The following is a 19,305-nucleotide window of genomic DNA, read 5'->3' on the forward strand; positions in this document are numbered from 1 at the left end:
CCATGAGTATCATTAAGTTGTTATGAAAATTATTTCAGTCAATCGTATTAAAACAATGATAATACCAAAAAGGTATCGCCTAATGTCTTATGAGTTCGCATCCCGCCATCCAACTATTGTTCTAATACAAGCTTAGAGCCTATTAGGAATGGAATTTAAACAATTTGCTTTATTTTATTAATAATTTGTCTATCAAGATTCTTTTAATAGTGGTAGACGCCAGCAACAACATCAGTTACATGAATTGACCCGGCCCGCCCGGTGAAATACCTCGGCTACACAGATTTCCGCGTTGCTTCTGTTGATTATGCGTGCAAGAGGCCAAATTTTAGTCCCATTTTCCTTTTTCTTAAAAGGCAGCGCATCTGGAATTGCGGATGTCTATAGGCAGAGGTCGCTTCAGTAGTTGGGCGAATTCATGTGACCGCTATCTCGTTTGCCACCTTACAATGTAAAAAAAACTTTATGAGGGTGACTTCTTAATATTATAGCTTTTAAAAGTTTTGTAAGCAAATAGGTGTTAAGTGCGTTGATATTTTAAAAGTTTTAATATTTAATAATACGTAATTTATTCATTAAGTTAATTCACAGATTAAATATAATTATGTTATCTTAACATCATTAAAATTCCAACGGATTTGTACAGTGACGATTAAGTTCAATGGCATTTATTTAAAATATCAAGCAAGAAAAACGTAAACTGCAACCTCGAATTGCATTAGTGAAATCATTTTGATAACCTAAAATGGTCGCTTTAAAAATAGCCATACTCCGAGCCCTGTCTCGGCAATTGTCACATGGTTTGTGCCAATTAACAAAAATTACAACTATTATTAACATTAATCGTCAGAGCGCCGGCGCCAATACCGCACGAGGCTGTAACTAGTCACACGCGGCAATGGCACAATAGACGACTTTGTAATCATCTTGCAACATGACGTAGTTGTATGATTTGTCTTATATAAGTTACAAAAACGGAACAATAATCATTGAAGTTGAAGGAGATTTTGGGTGAAAATTTTAAACCAATAGCTCTACAAGACCAGGAATTCCTCTTATAAAGGAAGCGTATGGAAGGTTTTTAGTACTACGGTCTCTTTTTTAGGTTATGTTATTTAAAGATAACGCAGCAGAAAGTTACGGATCAAACTCATTGTAGAGTCATAAAAATAATTTTACAAAATGGGTGAAAAATGTAGGAAATATTTCATTATTTAAAAATTATTAATAAATAATGCATAAAAATAATCATTTTTAGTGACATATGGATTTAATAATATTGTTTATCCATAAATTATGTTATGTTTTTTATATTGCAGACGTCAGCAAAATTGACTTTCTCAAAAAAATTGCCCGTGACATTTTGAGTCTTATACACAAAATTAAAATTTCCGGTTTACTTAATTGTATTTTTTTTACCACGATAGAATGTTTTTAAAGTAAGGTTAAAAATACAATACACTGAAATATTTACTTCCCGTGCACCTTGTATTAAATCTATTTTTAAAACTGTTTATTTTTAAAATGTCAACAAAAGGAATTTAGCAAAAAAAGAAACGATCTTTTATGCGATACGATATCTGAATATTGCATTGAACTTTGAAATTCTCACAAATCAAGAAAAACAGAAGCAAAATGGTTAAAACGTTTTATGTTCAGATCTACATTAGCAAGTGATAGTTTTACTTAATAAATGAATCGTTACTGTACCAACAAGAAGCAGAAAAAGTAAGAGACGAGGGAATATTTGAGTAATTTCATAAGAATTTGCATTAATGTTCAAAAACTTACTTATATAATTATCTCATAGAATATGTTAACATTTTAATTTATACCTTGTTAGCTACACAAACTAAGTTAGAAGAGAATTGGGACATCTTTCATTTTTGTCCGAGTTGAATAAATCTCTTTTAAGACTTACCAAGACAAACCACACTCATTTGACCGTCACTTATCAATAGTAACACAGTTGTTGTATCAAGGAATGTGAAGGATGAACTTATGTTTTTGTATGAGTTTTTCGGCAGTGGGAACTGTTACGCAGAACACTTCTGTTTCACCCTTGTCATATAACAAAATGTTTTAAAAAAAAAAAAGGTCCGTATTGCACAAGAGATTTAAGCTGGTTACACATGCAACCACTTAAATTTTAATAACGAACCTACTTCCAAATATAAGGTATATTCGGTCAGGCGTAATTGATTCTTATTACATGTAAACCATTATTTAAATTATTTTAAATTAAAAAAATACAATGCTTTTAAGTGTAATTTGGCGAATAATGAAGACAAGTAACTGAGAACAACAATGGATTAGGTGAGACCTTGACAGACCGTCCATTAAATTAAAATAGTTACAATTATTTGCTTTTATATCAAAAAAATATTCATAATTAGTTTTTTTTTTTAGTTTCCTTCCATCTTTACGTTTAATAAGCTTTTTTTTTTATTTATCTTTTTGTGATGGTGAGCTACTGGACCGAGAAAAAGGAAATTTCTTTTTCCTGTCTCACTCTTTTTTCGGTTTCTTCGAGTCCATCTTATGCTCACATCCTTGATTTTTGCAATTAAGGGCACTGATTTTGGCTATTAGTTTGAAATTCGAACATAATATTAATAATAATAGAGAGGGAATGAGCAAACACTAACTTCGAATGGTTCTTTAAGTCGGAACGAAATCAATGCTGCTACCATTTCCAAGCAGCTACCTGTCCAGTGAATATCTACAGAGGTCAGTGGTTTGTAAGAAGAGTCATTGTAATGAATCCAAATAGTTGTTGTGCTGATCTCGTCGTATCGGAGGCAGTGTGCGTCAGTCAAGGTTAGACGCGAGGAAGTGCCGCACAATGCACGCGCTACGGTTTCCCAACGAGCTGTCTTTACGCGATATAACTAGGGTTGTTACTAATCAACATTATTAAAAAGATTATGGTATTTGGTATTCATATGACCAGTTACACACATAATTAAATCAAAAATATTTTATTGTTGCATAAGTTACTGACCTTTTGTTACCCTTTACTTTTTGGCATTTTGAAAGTAATGAGTTTTTTGTATTTTTTAAAGCAATGTTTCACAATATTTGTATACTTTGAAATTACATTTTTTCAACACAAAATACACGTTGTATTGAGTGTCCTAAAAAACAACGCAACGGCAAAAAAACGCTTTTGTCAATTTTCTTTGATAGTTATTAAATCTGTACTTTAAAATAGATTGTGTAAAGTAATTCATACATAAATAGTTATTTCAGAATGCCTACTAATGTTTTCGTTAATCTACATCTTTTTGATAGAATTGTTAAAGTGGCAACCTTAAAATGTAGTAGGAAGTAAACGGTTATCGTGACATTTACTTAGAGACCGAGGGTATTGAATTTAAATGAATTTTAATTTTTACATACGCGGATGTCACACTTTATGAATGGCCAGACGACTCGAGTTATAATCGCACATTAAATCGTGTTTCATTAAAGCAGATCAAACTTATAAAGTTCTCATCAATCATACTATAAATGCAAAAGTTTGGATGTATGGATGTATATTTGTTATAAAGGTGTCTCCAGAACAGCTCAATGGATCTCGATGAAATTTGGCATGGATGTAGAACATAGGCTACAAATAAGTTTTGTTTATTGCCGTGCCTATAAGTACGCTTTATTAGAAGACTAACTGTTGCCCGCGACTCCGTCCGCGCGGTATTAAAAAAAACTTAATTAGTAGCCTATGTGTTCTTCCAGCCTATGCTCTACATCCATTCATCAATCCATCCATCTAAACATTCGCATTTATAATATTAGTAAGATATAAGGTAACTATTGTTTCAGCAGTCATAGCTGTATGAAAGTTAACATTATTAATAACTACTATTGGAATATATTGACCTAAAAAAATTCGACAAATAAAGAAAGATTTTCGAGTTGTAAATTATTTAAAAATCAGGGATAGTGTTTACTTTATTATTTTAATTTTATTTATGTTTGTTGTACTATCCTAACTCTTATATATTGTTTTATTTATTTTTCTTTTTATATTATATTTTAGATTTTCAATAATCAACGGACTAATATGTAATAATTAATATAAAACAATATTGAAAAATTCAAGTCTCTTCAAATTAACATGATCAAAATAATTAAATTGAATTAATAATTGATAAGTTTGTCTAGCACGAATATTTATGACAATAGTCCTCGTATCGTCAATTATTTCAAAATTTTATGAGATTTTTGATGTATTTTACACCCGATTATCAATTTAATAATACGTATGGTGCAATTTACATAAGTACTTAGCAATAAATACAGTGTGTCGTGGGAGACGTGGCGGTTGCATACAATTATACATGTAAGTTACTTTTACAAACTTTGAAAGAACTGAATTACTAGGTAATAATTTCTTCTTTTTAAATAACAGTCGATTTCGATTGTACTTTTACACATACATTTTGCAATTAGGTACTCTGATGTATTTAACATATGTTTTATTGTTTGAATAGTGCTTTACGTATATTTCTTATCGAAATTTAATACCACGGGTTTTTTTGCTAAAAATCTGAGATTGTCTATTTACAAAAAAAAATTACTACAACATTAATACTGATTACAAAAAAATATTTTAAATGGGGGCAAAGTGAATTGTTTTTGCCGCTATACGTTAAGTTTGTCATAGTCCCAGAAATATCAGTGGTTACAAAATTTACTAGTGAATTGAGGTGTTTTAATCGATAAATATGCAGACATCAGTACTATTTTCACTTACGTATTTTTCATATTGTAAAAACTATCTGACCTAAGCACAAACATTCGCTGAATCAGAACCCGTTAGTAATAAAACAAAGTCACGTAAACTGGTAATACCACCAGTCGAGTTGGCTCCAATGGGTGGCTCACACGAATCAGTTGACATTGAAAACGCACCGTTTCGACCTGAAACAGCCGGCTGGCCGAATTCTAGGGTGGGTTACCAGGCGCGCCCATCGATCCCCGTGGAAACGGGGTCGCGACCCCCTACTACCTCCCTCTATTGACCTTGAGTGCCGGAGATACACGAACCTTTCCGGCAACTGACGATGTATTCCATTCACTCGGGTAGAAACACCCATGGGTAAAATATACATTATGTTTAAATTTCTTTGTTTACAAGTTTCAAAAGTTAAAAAATTATAACTGTATGAGCAGTAGACCACGACTCCGCCCGCACAGAGTTAAAACAAATAGTTTATTAGTAGCCTATGTCTTCTTCTAGGCTATGTGCTTTATCTATGCCAAATTTCAGCGACATCCATGCAGCCGTTCTGGAGATACCTTCTAACAAACATCCATCCATCCGGATGGATGTCGTGGATGATGACGGATGGACATCCATACATCCAAACATTCGCATTTATAATATTAGTAAGATAAGAAGTGAGATGTATGCAGTAAAATATATTTTAATAAAAAATGCGCTATTTAAAATTCTCAATTCTCTCTCTTAAATTTATGTATTCGTTACGAAAATATAATAATGAACAAAAAATACACACAGGAAATTATTCGAAATTAAAGAATGAAAGCAAATAAGTTTATATCTTGAATGAGCAACTTTCATAAATATTTAAGAAAACACAAAAAATAATTCAGCATACTAAAAATAAAAAAAAATATACATAAATCAGACGTTATATGCGGCTCCGCGTGCATTTTTTGCTTTCCTTATTGATTTTATACTTTGATACCACATATCATTTCGATAATAATTGATAACACGTTTGGAGTCTTGTATAAATCACTATAAGGAATGTAAATATTAGCTCAACTTTGTTGTAGTAATCATGAAAAGATAATAATCAAGAAAACATCAAGAAAAGCAATTTAAAAAAATTGTTATGTAAAATTGTATTTAAATTGTTTATGTTCTTTATGTTAATAAATATTCTGCATATCCTATTACATAGTTTGTTTTCGCAACTTTTAACTAATTCATAATGTTCAAATCGGTAGTGACATTTAAAAAACATTTTATTGTGCTGTTTTATTATATACATTTCTAGATGTCGTCCGCGCAGAATTAAAAAAAAATTATAAACAGCCTAAGCGTTCTTCCAGACTATATTCTACATCTGTGCCAAATTTTATCGAAATTCGTTGAGCCGTTACAGAGATACTTTTTAACAAACATCCATCCATCCATCTAAACATTCGCATTTATAATATTAGTATGATAGATACTTAAATTATATGCTATGACGTAACATGTAAAACGGTTAATTATAAAACATATTGTCGATTATTTTTTTTCCTTAAAAAGGGGGGGGGAGTAGTATATGTAGGTCCAAGAGTCACAGCATTCGAAATCCACAGTAATGTGATAATTATTATATTTTAAATAACAATAAAACAATCATTTAGTTAATGATGAAACATATTACGCTATCAGATGTGGAGGTTGTTCTTGATACCGGTATAAGACAATGCGGGGTCGTCTTATCAAACTGTTTCAATATTTACTACGACCTTTGGAAATTTCTGTTACCCTGGTTAACCTAATACAGAAATATTTGCGAAGACTAAGAAGTAAATATGTACCATCTTACAATATATGAGACATGGATTTTCACTTTGAAATATTTTACTGTTGATTGTTTAAATAAAATGCAATTGATTCTTAATATATTCAAAATTATAAAAAAGAAACTATGAAGAAATTAATTAATATTTTTTAGTAACAAGTACATAAATTATTAAGCAGGAAACACATATTCAAATTAATTTAATAGCAAGTTTCTCAAGCGTTATAAAATGGACTTAGACAAGGTTACTTTTTGTTAATTTCACGTTTATATGCAAAATTTTACATCATCAATATAATATGTCTAGTAGCGACTATATCAAATTTACGCTCCAGTAATGTTTTATTTTACATAATTGCTCATAACTGTAATATTCCACTGTTGAAATAAGAGTACAACAAACTTATTGTTTTCTTTATCTTTTCTAATTGAATGACAGGGATGACTACATTTTTGTTAAGATGTATTAGAAATGATTAAGATATTCCGTGCTAAATTCAAGGCCAAAAATAGAAAATTTATTTTATTATCCCGACCCCGATCACGCTGTATTGAAAAAAAAAACTTAACTAGCAGTCTATGTGTTCTACCAAACAGTTCTACATATATATTTCAACCCTAAATAATTACCCTTTAAAATGGCTGCACGAATTTGGATGAAATATACTATAGATATAAAACACTGGTTGCTTTTTTTTTAAATTTTAAATTTATGTAAAAAAGATAAAATTTATGTAATGACAACTTTCAATTTTTTTTTTAGTTTATAAAAACTTTTATTAATTTTAAGATTAGAATGAGCCGTAAAAACAGGATGTGGAAATTACTTATTTCCATTTAGCTCTACCCTTACTTGCCACTAATAAAAAGAAAACCTAACTACCTGACTTATCAATCTACCGGCCAAACTGCTGGTTTCCTTTTTAATTTTTTTTTATTCACATCTTAACTCTGTCGCACTCAGACTTAGGTATTAAATGGTCAGTGGCGTCTCTCAGTGTAGATTTAGTATGAAATAACTACACTTAGAAATATTGTATTGAAAATCGAAAGCCTTATTAATTGCGAGTCCAAAGGAACGATTCCTCAGCTTACATATTACTCCCATACTTAGAATTTAATTTATTAAGTTAATTTTTTTACGTGATTACATAACTGAATAGATCAAGCTTTCGCTTTCGCAAACCCTTTCAAAACTTTATGGTTATGGTGAACTATTTCTACATTTATTTTTCAACTTGGAACCCTTAACTTTATTTTCGCCATCGTACGCCGGGTCTTCCAAGGACCAAAGGGCTCTGGAAGGCTCTGGTTCATTTTAGGATTCACTAAGCTAGATTATATAATAGTTTATTAACGACTAACATTTGATTACTTGCAATAAAGCACTCAACGGAAACAAAATCGCTCAAGTTGATATCGAGTATAAGATGGTCGAGTGTTGGATGACGTATGCGATAGTGAAACAGTCAATATTTGATATGCAACCATTAGAGGCAGATAACGCCAAGTTCACTAATGAGTACAGACAACAAAAGCATGACCGGTTCGAGTTACGATCGCCGGTCAGTCGAGACGCGTATGATTTGTATACAATACTTTGAGAAAAAAAAATGCCAAGTTGCTTCGCAAACGGTTGTATGTACGTTGAATACGTTAATAGCTAGAACAACTGGGCATTTGTTAAGCGTGGTAACAATTGTGAACACATCTTAATGTATTCATTTTAATTTAACATAGGCTCTTTAAAATAATGTTTTTTTTTTTTTTATTACAGTAAACTTTAATAATAATTTTAAAAATAATTACAAATGTTACACTGCGTGAGCACGTCTCTTATTTTTGTAATAGAATTTGAGTAATTTTAGACAATATGAGGCATAGCAACAAGATTGTGTTTGATTTGAACTTTAAATTCCTACAATAATGTACTAAATTTCACCTTTTGCGAAACATTTGGTGACGTATTACGTGTCAGTGTTTCTCAATTTTTTTTTCTTTAATATTGTGATACAAATGACATAAATTTCCATCAAAAAACGTTTACAATCTTACATTTCGTATGCTTATAATTATTTAAACAAGTCGTTGCAAAATAAAAGTAGGTTCAGTTTCGCGGCGGGTCTGCGAGGGGCTGCGGGGCTCTGCGAGGGTCGGGGGAGGCAGGACAAACGACGGAAGGTTATCAGACGTGATAAGAGCTCATCCATCACTCACTGCGTATCTACTACAATGGTACGAGACGGCGCAGGCGCAGCAAGCGGAAGATTTTATATCTCCTCGAAATACTTGTGTGCGTATGTAAAATAATGGCAAGTAAATTATTACAAATTTTAATTTCTTAAGATATAGATTCCAGAGAAGCCACCAACCAACAAATTTTACTTCAATGTTCCGTTACGAATTAAGATACAAAACGTATCAGGTTCATAGGTTTGTAAATACTTGAAACCATTACCTACATATATATTTTTCAAGGAAATAGAAAATAAAAAATAGCAGAAAAGCAAATATCGATCTCAAATCAATGTTTATTAACTGGCTTGAAAAAGTAATAGTTTAATAATACCTTATGTATTTAAACTATTTAATATTTAAGTTATTAAATGAACTATGTTTATTTTAATAAGGTCTAGAGAAGAGGGCGTATTAACATACATGTCTGAAATGTAACGAAACCTTACGATCCAATTTATCATTGTAAACATTTAAGTCCGCGTTGGACAATTGACTCAATTTAAGGCCGACACAAAAAGCACGTGATACTACAGATTACATACTTGTAGTGGTACAGAAAAATTGTATGAGAAAATAAATGATCTTAATATTGAAAATAAGGGTTGTTTCTGTGTAATTTTCTTTGTTATTGTTAATTACACACTTAACTGTTCATTAACTACCACACTCACAGTCCTTTAGTAGTCACGATGACAGTTCCAAATGTAGATTTAGTTAGTAAGGGGTCGTCCAATAATCACGTGATTTTTAGACCCCACTCCACTCTGGTATATGTGGTGAGGTTATAAACTAACCCTCCCCCCCCAACCCAAAATTATGTGTATCTTTAGTATAAAGTGGTACGGAAATTTTCAAAATATTGTTTATTAATTAAAATTTCGTTATCAGTCAGCAAAAAAATACACGTGATACCTCATTGATCCTCCCTCCCCCTCGTGATGTTTCGTGATTTTTAGGGACCCTTTTCCCTCTTACGAGCCTCACGTGGACTGTGGATTCATGGACAGTCTCTATTATAAAACACTAACCGACTGTTTTTAACTAACGATTAATGGCTCAAAGTACGGGTAGTATTATATAATAACCTTTATATGAATATATATAAAATGGACGAATAATTTTCCGCACCATTAACGCCCCTTGTTGCAATGGTTCAGGTAATATTGGTCGTGTCTGTTTTATATCTATTGTTTTATGAAGTCAATTTGAAATGCTGTTTATAACGAGTATGTAGTATGTGAAAGAACGAAAAGTACATTCTTAATCAATGTCTAATCATATGAGTTAAGGCCGTACTTTATGCTTCAAACATTTAATGTCACGATAGCCCAAATTACTAGACTTACTGGGGGGAATGACGATGTTTTAAACCGAAGTTTGGTCTCAGAAATTCTCAGTTAGAGAGATAAGTAAGGACAAAGAAACAATTTGTATAAAATGAAATGTTTCATCATCATCATTATCAGCTCACACAGCACCGAGGGGCTCGGAGCCTACCCCAAGTTAGGGGTGACTAGTACATAGTCAACCATGCTGGCCCAGTGCGGTTAGGTTGACTTCACACTTATCATTGAATTTCTTCTCAGATATATGTGCATCACGATGTTTTCTTCACCGTAAGAACGTCGGATAAATGTACATATGTAAATCGAAATCGCAAAACACGTTGGTGCATTTCGGGATTCGATCCCAGGACCTGCAGATTGCAAGTCAAGTGCTAAACCCCTGATCCACCGACGATCTAAATGAAATGTTTAATATTGTAGAATAAATGGAAAGCGTTTTTTTAAATCTTATAATGTCACAGACATCAGTTTGTTTATTATAAGAAAATAAAGAGGCAGTTACAATTATGTATTTAAAATAAGCAGTTGTAACGTAAGTATTGACCATGATTGTGTTGTTTGCGGTTAAACAAGGGAAGCAAATAATCGTGATCAAAATGTTAACGCGCCCGACTATGTTAATCCACCTTATTTCCCGTCTATACTAGCTACATATTTATATATTCAACTCGTATAAATACTACTTAAAAAGATAAACACGAAATCTAATCTGCGCAAAAAATATATGCTTCAGTATTCCACGTGAAGCCTAAAAGATTGTATGTACCTATAAAACTACGTAATAGCTCGTGATACTAGTTACAATTGTTTTTAATGTGATAAGTAATAAGTCATTTTGTCATTGATAACAATACTGAGTCTTTCACTCAATGTGATAAGGTTGAAAATACCATATCACATCAGTCTAACCACTTCCTTATCTGAATTAAATACAAGATTCTTGATGATGCAGTTTTGTTTGCTTTGATTGTTTTATTTAAATAGTGCTACACACTTTCAATATGTAATATTGGTTCCTTTGTAATTTTCACATATTAGAAACATGCATCATAATTGTTTGATGTCAGAGTTAAATAAATTAAAAATTCATTAATTAAGGCGCCGTTTCCATACTTGGTTACCATTCAAGTATAATTCATTGACGTCTAGCATATTGACAACAAACTCTGACTAACAAACAAACGAAGGTAAGGTTCTAGAAAACTTATGTTAACAGATTTATTTTAATGATAATAATGGTAGAGTCCCAAGAAAGACTTATGCTCTCTATTTGGTTAATCCGTATTCTTAAATATTTAACATCTAAAAAATATATAATTCACTGTAAAATAACTAAAAACCTTTTCGTAATTAAAATTGTAGATAAAAAATATTTACTTGGTAACACGGCGACCGACGATAAAACCGAACGTTAATGTCTAAAGAAAAAAAAAGAAAAACATTTGAACGCATCTTCCAAGCTACGAGCGGCCGACGCGCATACATTAGTACAAAAACGTGTATGTACGCACACACGCAAGCAAAAACTTCGCAGATGTGCTCACACGCATCGGCGGGAAAAAGCGGCCCATGTAGGGTCCCCATATATATTGCCATATTTATTTCAACAAAGATGTTTATAAAAATAAAGGTACCTAGAATAAATTGGACTAGAAATTTTACCAACTTTTCCTCAAAATAAAAAATTATATGCATTGCTAAAATACATGCTTTTTTAACATACTTAAAATTCATTAATGAAACATTTGTATTAATGACAACTTGATAAATATGCTTTTTTTTTTTTCAGCAATTAATTTTATACACGAATAATATGAATATAGATGAAGCTGTTCTTAATATATATTTGTTTCCATTGATTTACATATTTAAATGTTTTTTTTTAATTTGACAAAGTTTAGCGTCGGAATGCTACAACACTGATTATAGCCCAGTATGGCCAACCTAGCGGCGAGACTACATCTTAGCCAGTGTTGCCATTATCATAATATACCCTTCTCTCCACATATGTGTTTACTGTTTACAACTCTCATGAACAAGCTCACTTTTTCATCTGTCTGTGACCGTATTTCTCTAATTGATCAAAATTATATTTTTTTTATTTATTACTGTAATTAAATTAATATTCAAGAAGGTAGTTAACAAGATTGCTTGCGTTTTTTTCAAGACATGCATCGAAGAAAAGAATTTTAATTAGGATTAAAACAATCGATAGTACAAAAGAGAAAGGCGCGCCTGCATTAATTTTTGGGTCCGGTGTAAAATAATTCAACGTTGGAAAAGAGCTGATCTTTTCATAAAGAATATAAAAATCTTCACTATTAGTAAATTTAAAAATTGACTTTTCCGCAATCCAATCTTGAGAAGAGAAAGTTACATTTGTATTAATAAATTGTCATTGAACTATGGTCATAACATCGGTCAGTTGAGGACGTCAATGTCAACGTTATTCGTACATAGTACGATAAACAAATCTGACCCGGTAAGAGAGGTATAACTATCGAGGTTTGTTCTGTAAGAAAATTTGGAAAACCTTCATAAACATTGAAAATTACATTACACTAATATTAAAATGCGAAATTTATGGATGCTTAACGGATCTCAATGAAGTTTGGCACGGATGTAGACCACAAAAACACATAGGCTACTTACTTATATTTTCTTTAATTCCGCGTGGGAGAAATCGCGGGCAAAAGCTAGAGAACATAAAAGAAATAAGATGACAAGAAAGCTTTTGAACGTCATGGAACTTGTGATATTTTTTCGACATTATGTAAAGAGGGATGGACCTAATGGGCTATTGTAATATCGTTTTACTTATGCCCACCGGGTCAGCTAAGTTTGTTGGTTTACAGATATAGAATTGAACACCCGTCGATTGCTGCTACATTCGATTTTTATAAGTCTTAAAAATCATTTTCCGACGATTTTTCTAGATGCTTTATTATTTTAATAAAGTCTTTTTTTGTTTCTAAATAGATAAACTGATCTAATAAAAAAAATGTACGTTTTTGAAAACGTGTTTTGGCAATGGAGACTAACGGTACTTTTAACATAATCACCTTTTTTCTATTTCCAGTATGACATTGGACTTATAAATATAATTTCGAATTAATAAACAAGAAGTTAATTTGTGTAACGGTAAAGTGCTTTTTAGGATAATAAATTTTAATTTTGGAAATTTATTTTCATTTAACTTAATCGGATTTTGTAGAGATATTTGTTTATACAAAACGAGGTCTTATATTAAAAAAAAGATTTTTAACTTTCAATAAATAAAAATATTAATATTAAAATTGGATTCTTATTTGGTATTAACGTTTAAAAAAAGTTATTTAAAAAAGGTCCATGAATAAATAGGTAGGTAATTTGTAAACAACATTTAGTTATAATTATTCTGTGTAATAAACAAAATAAAAAAATGACCATGAATTTTTATATAAAATTACAAGATTATTTAACACCACAGAATAATTTCGCTTACCAATTACGATGTAAAATCGTACAGGAAATTGACACCGTAAGTTATAATTTAACACATAATATGTATGTTACTGACAAGTTCTCGACCTAATTGTCAAATGAAAATTCGCCGAACCGGACAGGAAATAAAAGTCCTCATCTGTGCATATAGCAAAATGTTTAAATCTAAGGTTTAATTAAAGTAAAATAACAAGTAAAACTAAATTATCATTTAACCATATTGTTGACTAAAAGTAATTAACATAAACTGCGTTTTCCAATCGCAGAGAGCTGTAGGGCAGGTCATGGCTGCATGCGTAAACGGATGTGCATTCGATAACATTATTATCACAAATTCAAAGTCCTCCTGGGAAAGAGTAATTCCAGAGGCATCGAAACATATTTATTAACAATATTGTTGCATACGCAAGATATTGTAAACTTCGTATTTACAAATGAGATAAGAAAATCAGTGTTTATTATTTTCTTGAAGGTTTGTCTGTCTGTGGCAATTATCTTGCCGTATAGAGTCGTCTGGCTCCCGGCAGGCGAGTACCAGGCGAGCAGCGGATCGCAGTGGTATCACGTTACGCGCTGGCTGTTGACACCAGCGCCTGATTAATATTTATGATACGGCTGAGCATCTCGCATGGCCGGTTCGACCATCCGATGCGAATCATCTCCATCTCGCTCGCACTCGTTCGATCGCATATGACTATCGCATCACATATGTTAACAGCTCCACCGACCAATTGATTATAAGTGCGAATGAAAATCCAAAAAATTCTTGGTTTTCTTTAGACTTATTGTATTAATTTAAATAACCCAAATATAATATTCCTCACTCATACTGACAAACCGTTTAAGATTCATGTTATTGTGTATGACAAATGTTTATGTATAGTGGAAATTTACCGTGGACTATTTCATGCACGATCTGAATCTGAAAGAAATGTGATTAAATAGAAGCAGGTCGGCAACGCACGTCCCTGTTGCCGTATTACAAGCCGTTTAAAAAAATATGTGGAACAAGCTGGGAGTGCGGTCAGCCGACACCGGACTGCGATGCCTCGAACCTGACCGTATCGAGGTAACTCAACCGGACGGACTTGACTGACATATTATAAATTTGCAATATGTATTAACTATGGTGGTGTACAATAATGTTTGTTATTCAATAAATTATAAATTTTAAAATATTTATGTGGTTAGACATTCGATCCCATTTAAATTCAATATTTCCTCAATATGTTCAAACCAACAAACTGACGGGACTCGTGACGTTACAGTTTATTTGAATTACTCATTGAACTTTATTAGTCATTTGATTAAACAGAGTCGTTTGTCTCTAATTGAAACGCATCCAAAACCGCCATTCCCTTGACTTTGCGACTTCTCTTTAAATATTCCTTTGTAATTGAGTCGTTTAATATTTTGTTCGATCCTTCCCTCGAGTAACTATTAGCCTGTATCAGGTGGTGTTATCATTGTATTTGTCGGGCTGCTAAGTTTGTTTGTCTGGAGCGTTTTGCGAATGCTCGTGCGGTGCGGCGGTGCGGTGCGGCGGCGGAGCGCCGGCCGGCATGCGAGCCCGCGCCTCAAGGTCACGTTATCGTGCCCACTGCTCTCGCCAGCGCCTGTCGCTCGCAAACGATTGCTCGCTGCTCGCCTCCACAATTACTACCACTCTACACATTCCGATCCTATCAACATCAACAAGGCACCGGCGCGGCGGTTGGCGGCTGTCGGCTGACGGCGGTAGCGATCTTACAGGAACTCGGCAATCTCGACGTCGTCGACTCTATTGCTAACGAGCGGACGGGACGGGGCCGGACGCGTTTCTCTAAGTAGCGATACGACGATTTCGAATCGAATTAGCGGCGTGTTTACATTTTATAAATAGAGCGCGTTCACGTGGCGCATGATAAGCGTACGACGACACGTTTGCACTCACCGTGCGCTGTTAACATCCTCCGCGATCGGCTGACAGTTCCTCGGTCGCACTGACACTCGGCGGGAATTAAAGCACTCACAAACGGCGCACTGAGCTCGGCGGCACACGCGAGGACTGCACAGCGCGACACCCACGACTAGAATGCGGGCGAGACGAGCGCGGGGCGCGGGGTGCGGGGAGCCGAGAGCGGCACACAGCTCATACGAAGGCGCGGCGAGTGCGACTGCGGCCGGGCGCGATCGTCCGCCATAAGCCCCCCCTATTGGCTAGACCCGCGATGACGTCACAGCGACCGGCCAATGGCCGCCGGGTCGTTGTTGCCGGCGGCTGCCGCTAGGGGCGCTGGTGGTGAGGAAGTCGCCCGCCCTACAGAGCTTTCTTGAGCTAGGGCGTATGCTTCCTCGGGCGGCTAGTCACGGCGGATTTTATAAAATGTATAATGTTGCTGCGTGTTCATTTTTCCTCAACAACACAATATTTACATGATGCTTATATCGCTGATGTTTGAGTTTATTACCACACATGACTTTTTAATTAATTCAAAGTTTTCACTTCAATTTGGGCATTTGCCAGTCAGGGTGAATATACCTATGAATTCAACAAATATGTTGAGACAGTGAAAAGTAATGACAGTCCAAATATTTACGCACATATTGTTTTTACTAAATAAAGTTAAATACGAGTTAAGAAGTTTAAGAATTCAGTCTTTATTTGAAAATTGTTTCTAACTATACTCGTATATATCGACGCTGGAAAGCGTAAACACTGTAACCCCGAAAGTATGAACTTTACAGGAGAGCATGCGGTATTTAGCAATGTTGTGTAGTTTGTGCTAACATATAATAAAATCATTATCGTTTCATAATGGTTGAAATTATTAACGTGTGAAAAACATATTCGCGATTTCAAGGGTTACAGCGTTTATGCTTTCCAGCGTCGATATGTTGCAATATTAATTGAATCTTCTTTTTTTTTGAAGAGGAATATATTAAGATTTTTACAAAGTCTCCCCATTGCTCTCTACCAGCTATCAGACTTCCTTTTCCATCAACCGAAGAAATAACCACCTGAAGTAGATTTACGTACCCAGATTCAAAAATTTATTTCCCGATCTGTACTCATTAATTCGCTTTAGTAGAGGAAGACGCTATTTAATTAGTATATACATGACTTATCAAATATTATTTATTAAATGTATTGGTTTTATATTTTAAAAAAAAAAAACTTGAGTACTGATAAATTTAATACCGGCGTATAACCAAGATATACTTAATACCATCACTCAGAGTAAGAGCATCGTCATTAGAGCGAGCTGTAAACAAAACCCTTAGTGACACCCAGGGGACATGACAGCTGTACCCAAGCCTCAGCGACCATTAAACACCCACCACGGATTTCATAACAACCAACTGACCAACACACAAAAATACACCTTAACACAAACAGGTAAAGCTAAAATTCTAATGAAATAATGCAACCATTCTGAAATTTCAGGGGTAATATAAATTTTATGGATTATAAATCGTATGCGATTGAGATAGAGTATATATTTGGTAAATGTATCATTTTAAATATTAGCTACTAACACAGGAAATTGTATCCAGCATTTAGGTAAACGATAAGATGCGATTAAAAAGGAAATACCGTCTCTATTTGTACATTAACATTGTGATTACACTTGATTTCCCAAAAATTAAAGAACTTCAAACAAATAAGGTTTTAAATTTCAGATAAAGGCCGCTACAGGCGTGCAGTTCTCAGTGTTCGGTTCGACTGTGTGTAGGCAAAATTTAAACTGTACAGTTCAACTAACAGTTAAAATTTTGTGTACACACTGTTCGATTTTTAAAACTGTCATTTAAAACTGAAAGTGTGTAGCTGGCTGAAGTGACTTTATACTCGTAGTATTGTACGAGCAGTAACACGACTTATGATGTTCCTAGCTATCTCTCTTGTTTGTTGTAAGAAAATGGTTATATAACTATAATCGAACCTTGATAAGCTAGTGTCCTAGGGACCGCGATATTTTTATCGCTAATAGAGGTTTCTCTTTCCGTCCGTCGGATGGACATTGGCGTTTGCTTGTAGAGAGTTTTTTTATTCAGTTCTCACTTATTCAGGATCAACTGCATATACATTTTTTATTTAATTAAGATTAAATTATAAATGTTCATAGAGAATAATACTACAGCTCTTGCACTCCTGCTTTCTGATATTATTTATTAAAAATACTTAATAGAAATAATAATTAATTATTACATGTTTTATTTCTGATGATACTTATACTGAATTTTACAATATAACAAAAACAATTACACATTTTTTTAAAATATAATATAAAAAAGGTGGTAAACTAGTAAGCTGCCACTGCCCATAACCTATCTGCCTTTGGGGCCGTACAGAAAGAGATTTTTTTCTTCTTCATATGCTTCCCATCCTTTCCTTATAAGAAGAGGATTGGAAGGCAAAGGGGACTAAAATTAGGCCTCCGTCACCACAATCATCAGAAGAAACTAGGAATTGCTTCCACTTGACGCCTGTCTTCTGTGTGGTCGTGGTATTTCACCAGTCGAGCCGGCCAATTCGGGCAACCAATGTTATCGTCTGCCACTTTCATATATCGTAACGTCCGCAATGTATGGAACTTGATATATACCTCTGTTTACTTAATTTAGGCTTTCAATCGAAACATCCTTTGTTTCTCGTTACTACTGCATATCGTGCTAAGTTTATTTTCTATTCTTCATCGATAATTGCTATTCAAGAGTCAGCAATTGTCGGCCAAAGCACACAATTACAAAACAACAGCCCTAATGACATACTATTTCCGTGTTGGTGGGAGAACGCCATCTGTTGGTAATGTGGACAACTATAACAATAACGTGCTTTCATTAAAACTTGATTTAGAAAATAACTTTAAATAAAACAAATATTTTTGTGTTCCTGCAATACACATATTTAAGAGCTAATTAAATATTTCAACGGCTATTTGAAACCTACCAATGGATGAATTTATTTATCTTTGTCGCCATCAGTCCCCAATGCCGGTCTTAAAAGATATAATTATATTTAATTTACTTGAAAAGTTCAATTTAAATTTACCGTTTTAAGGTCTATCTGCAATAACAATTATGTTTATCTCTCAATGGAGAAATTTCACGACTTTATTAAAATAAAATTAAGTAATTATAAAATTCATGTCCTTATAGAATTCGGGCACGGATATTGAAATATATTGAATAGTTTGTCTGTGGGAGTAAAGCAATAGTAATATTTTATTAATTTAAAATACCATCCCTTCTTCCTCACCATATAACCACCCCTGTTATTTAGTCAGCCAATAACGCCTGACAATTTACATTCATGAGCTCTTTCATACGGTTCCTGTAATAAATCTGTCAAAATGCAACAACTTTTCTCCACTCTCATACGTTTAATGTGTAATTAAATAATCAAAGAACAAAATAATTCAATGTCTTTATACCTTTTTAAGGGCCTCGACACTTTTAAAATTGTACTCGATTTTAAAACGACCATGTATTTATGTTAGGTATATTCATTTAAAATTCACCTTAGTTATTCATAGTCGTAAATCTCAGTGCTTAAGTGATTAGGCACTTGATTCACTAAGTAAAAACTTGAATGGATTTAAAACCTGTTGTTACAGATAATAATAATGAAGGAGAACGTATAGATTAATTGGCGCGGCTTTAAAAATGTGAAAGTACAATAAATTGTGCTTCGCGTGAGGCAG

At 33.4% G+C, this 19,305-nt stretch overlaps 1 protein-coding gene across 3 annotated transcripts in view; it reads right to left on the reverse strand.

Annotated features, from left to right (window-relative positions):
• LOC106716924 (myocyte-specific enhancer factor 2) overlaps positions 1–15,783 on the reverse strand; it is a 47,800-nt gene extending 32,017 nt beyond the window's left edge. For all 3 annotated transcript variants that reach the window (XM_014510593.2, XM_014510592.2, XM_014510590.2), the window contains exon 1: positions 15,552–15,783. The gene's annotated coding sequence lies outside the window, so the exon portion shown is untranslated. The remainder of the gene's footprint in view (positions 1–15,551) is intronic.
• Positions 15,784–19,305: the final 3,522 nt, after the last annotated feature.

This window comes from Papilio machaon, chromosome 2 (assembly GCF_912999745.1).
Source record: "Papilio machaon chromosome 2, ilPapMach1.1, whole genome shotgun sequence".
In the NCBI taxonomy this organism is placed as follows: Eukaryota; Metazoa; Arthropoda; class Insecta; order Lepidoptera; family Papilionidae; genus Papilio; species Papilio machaon.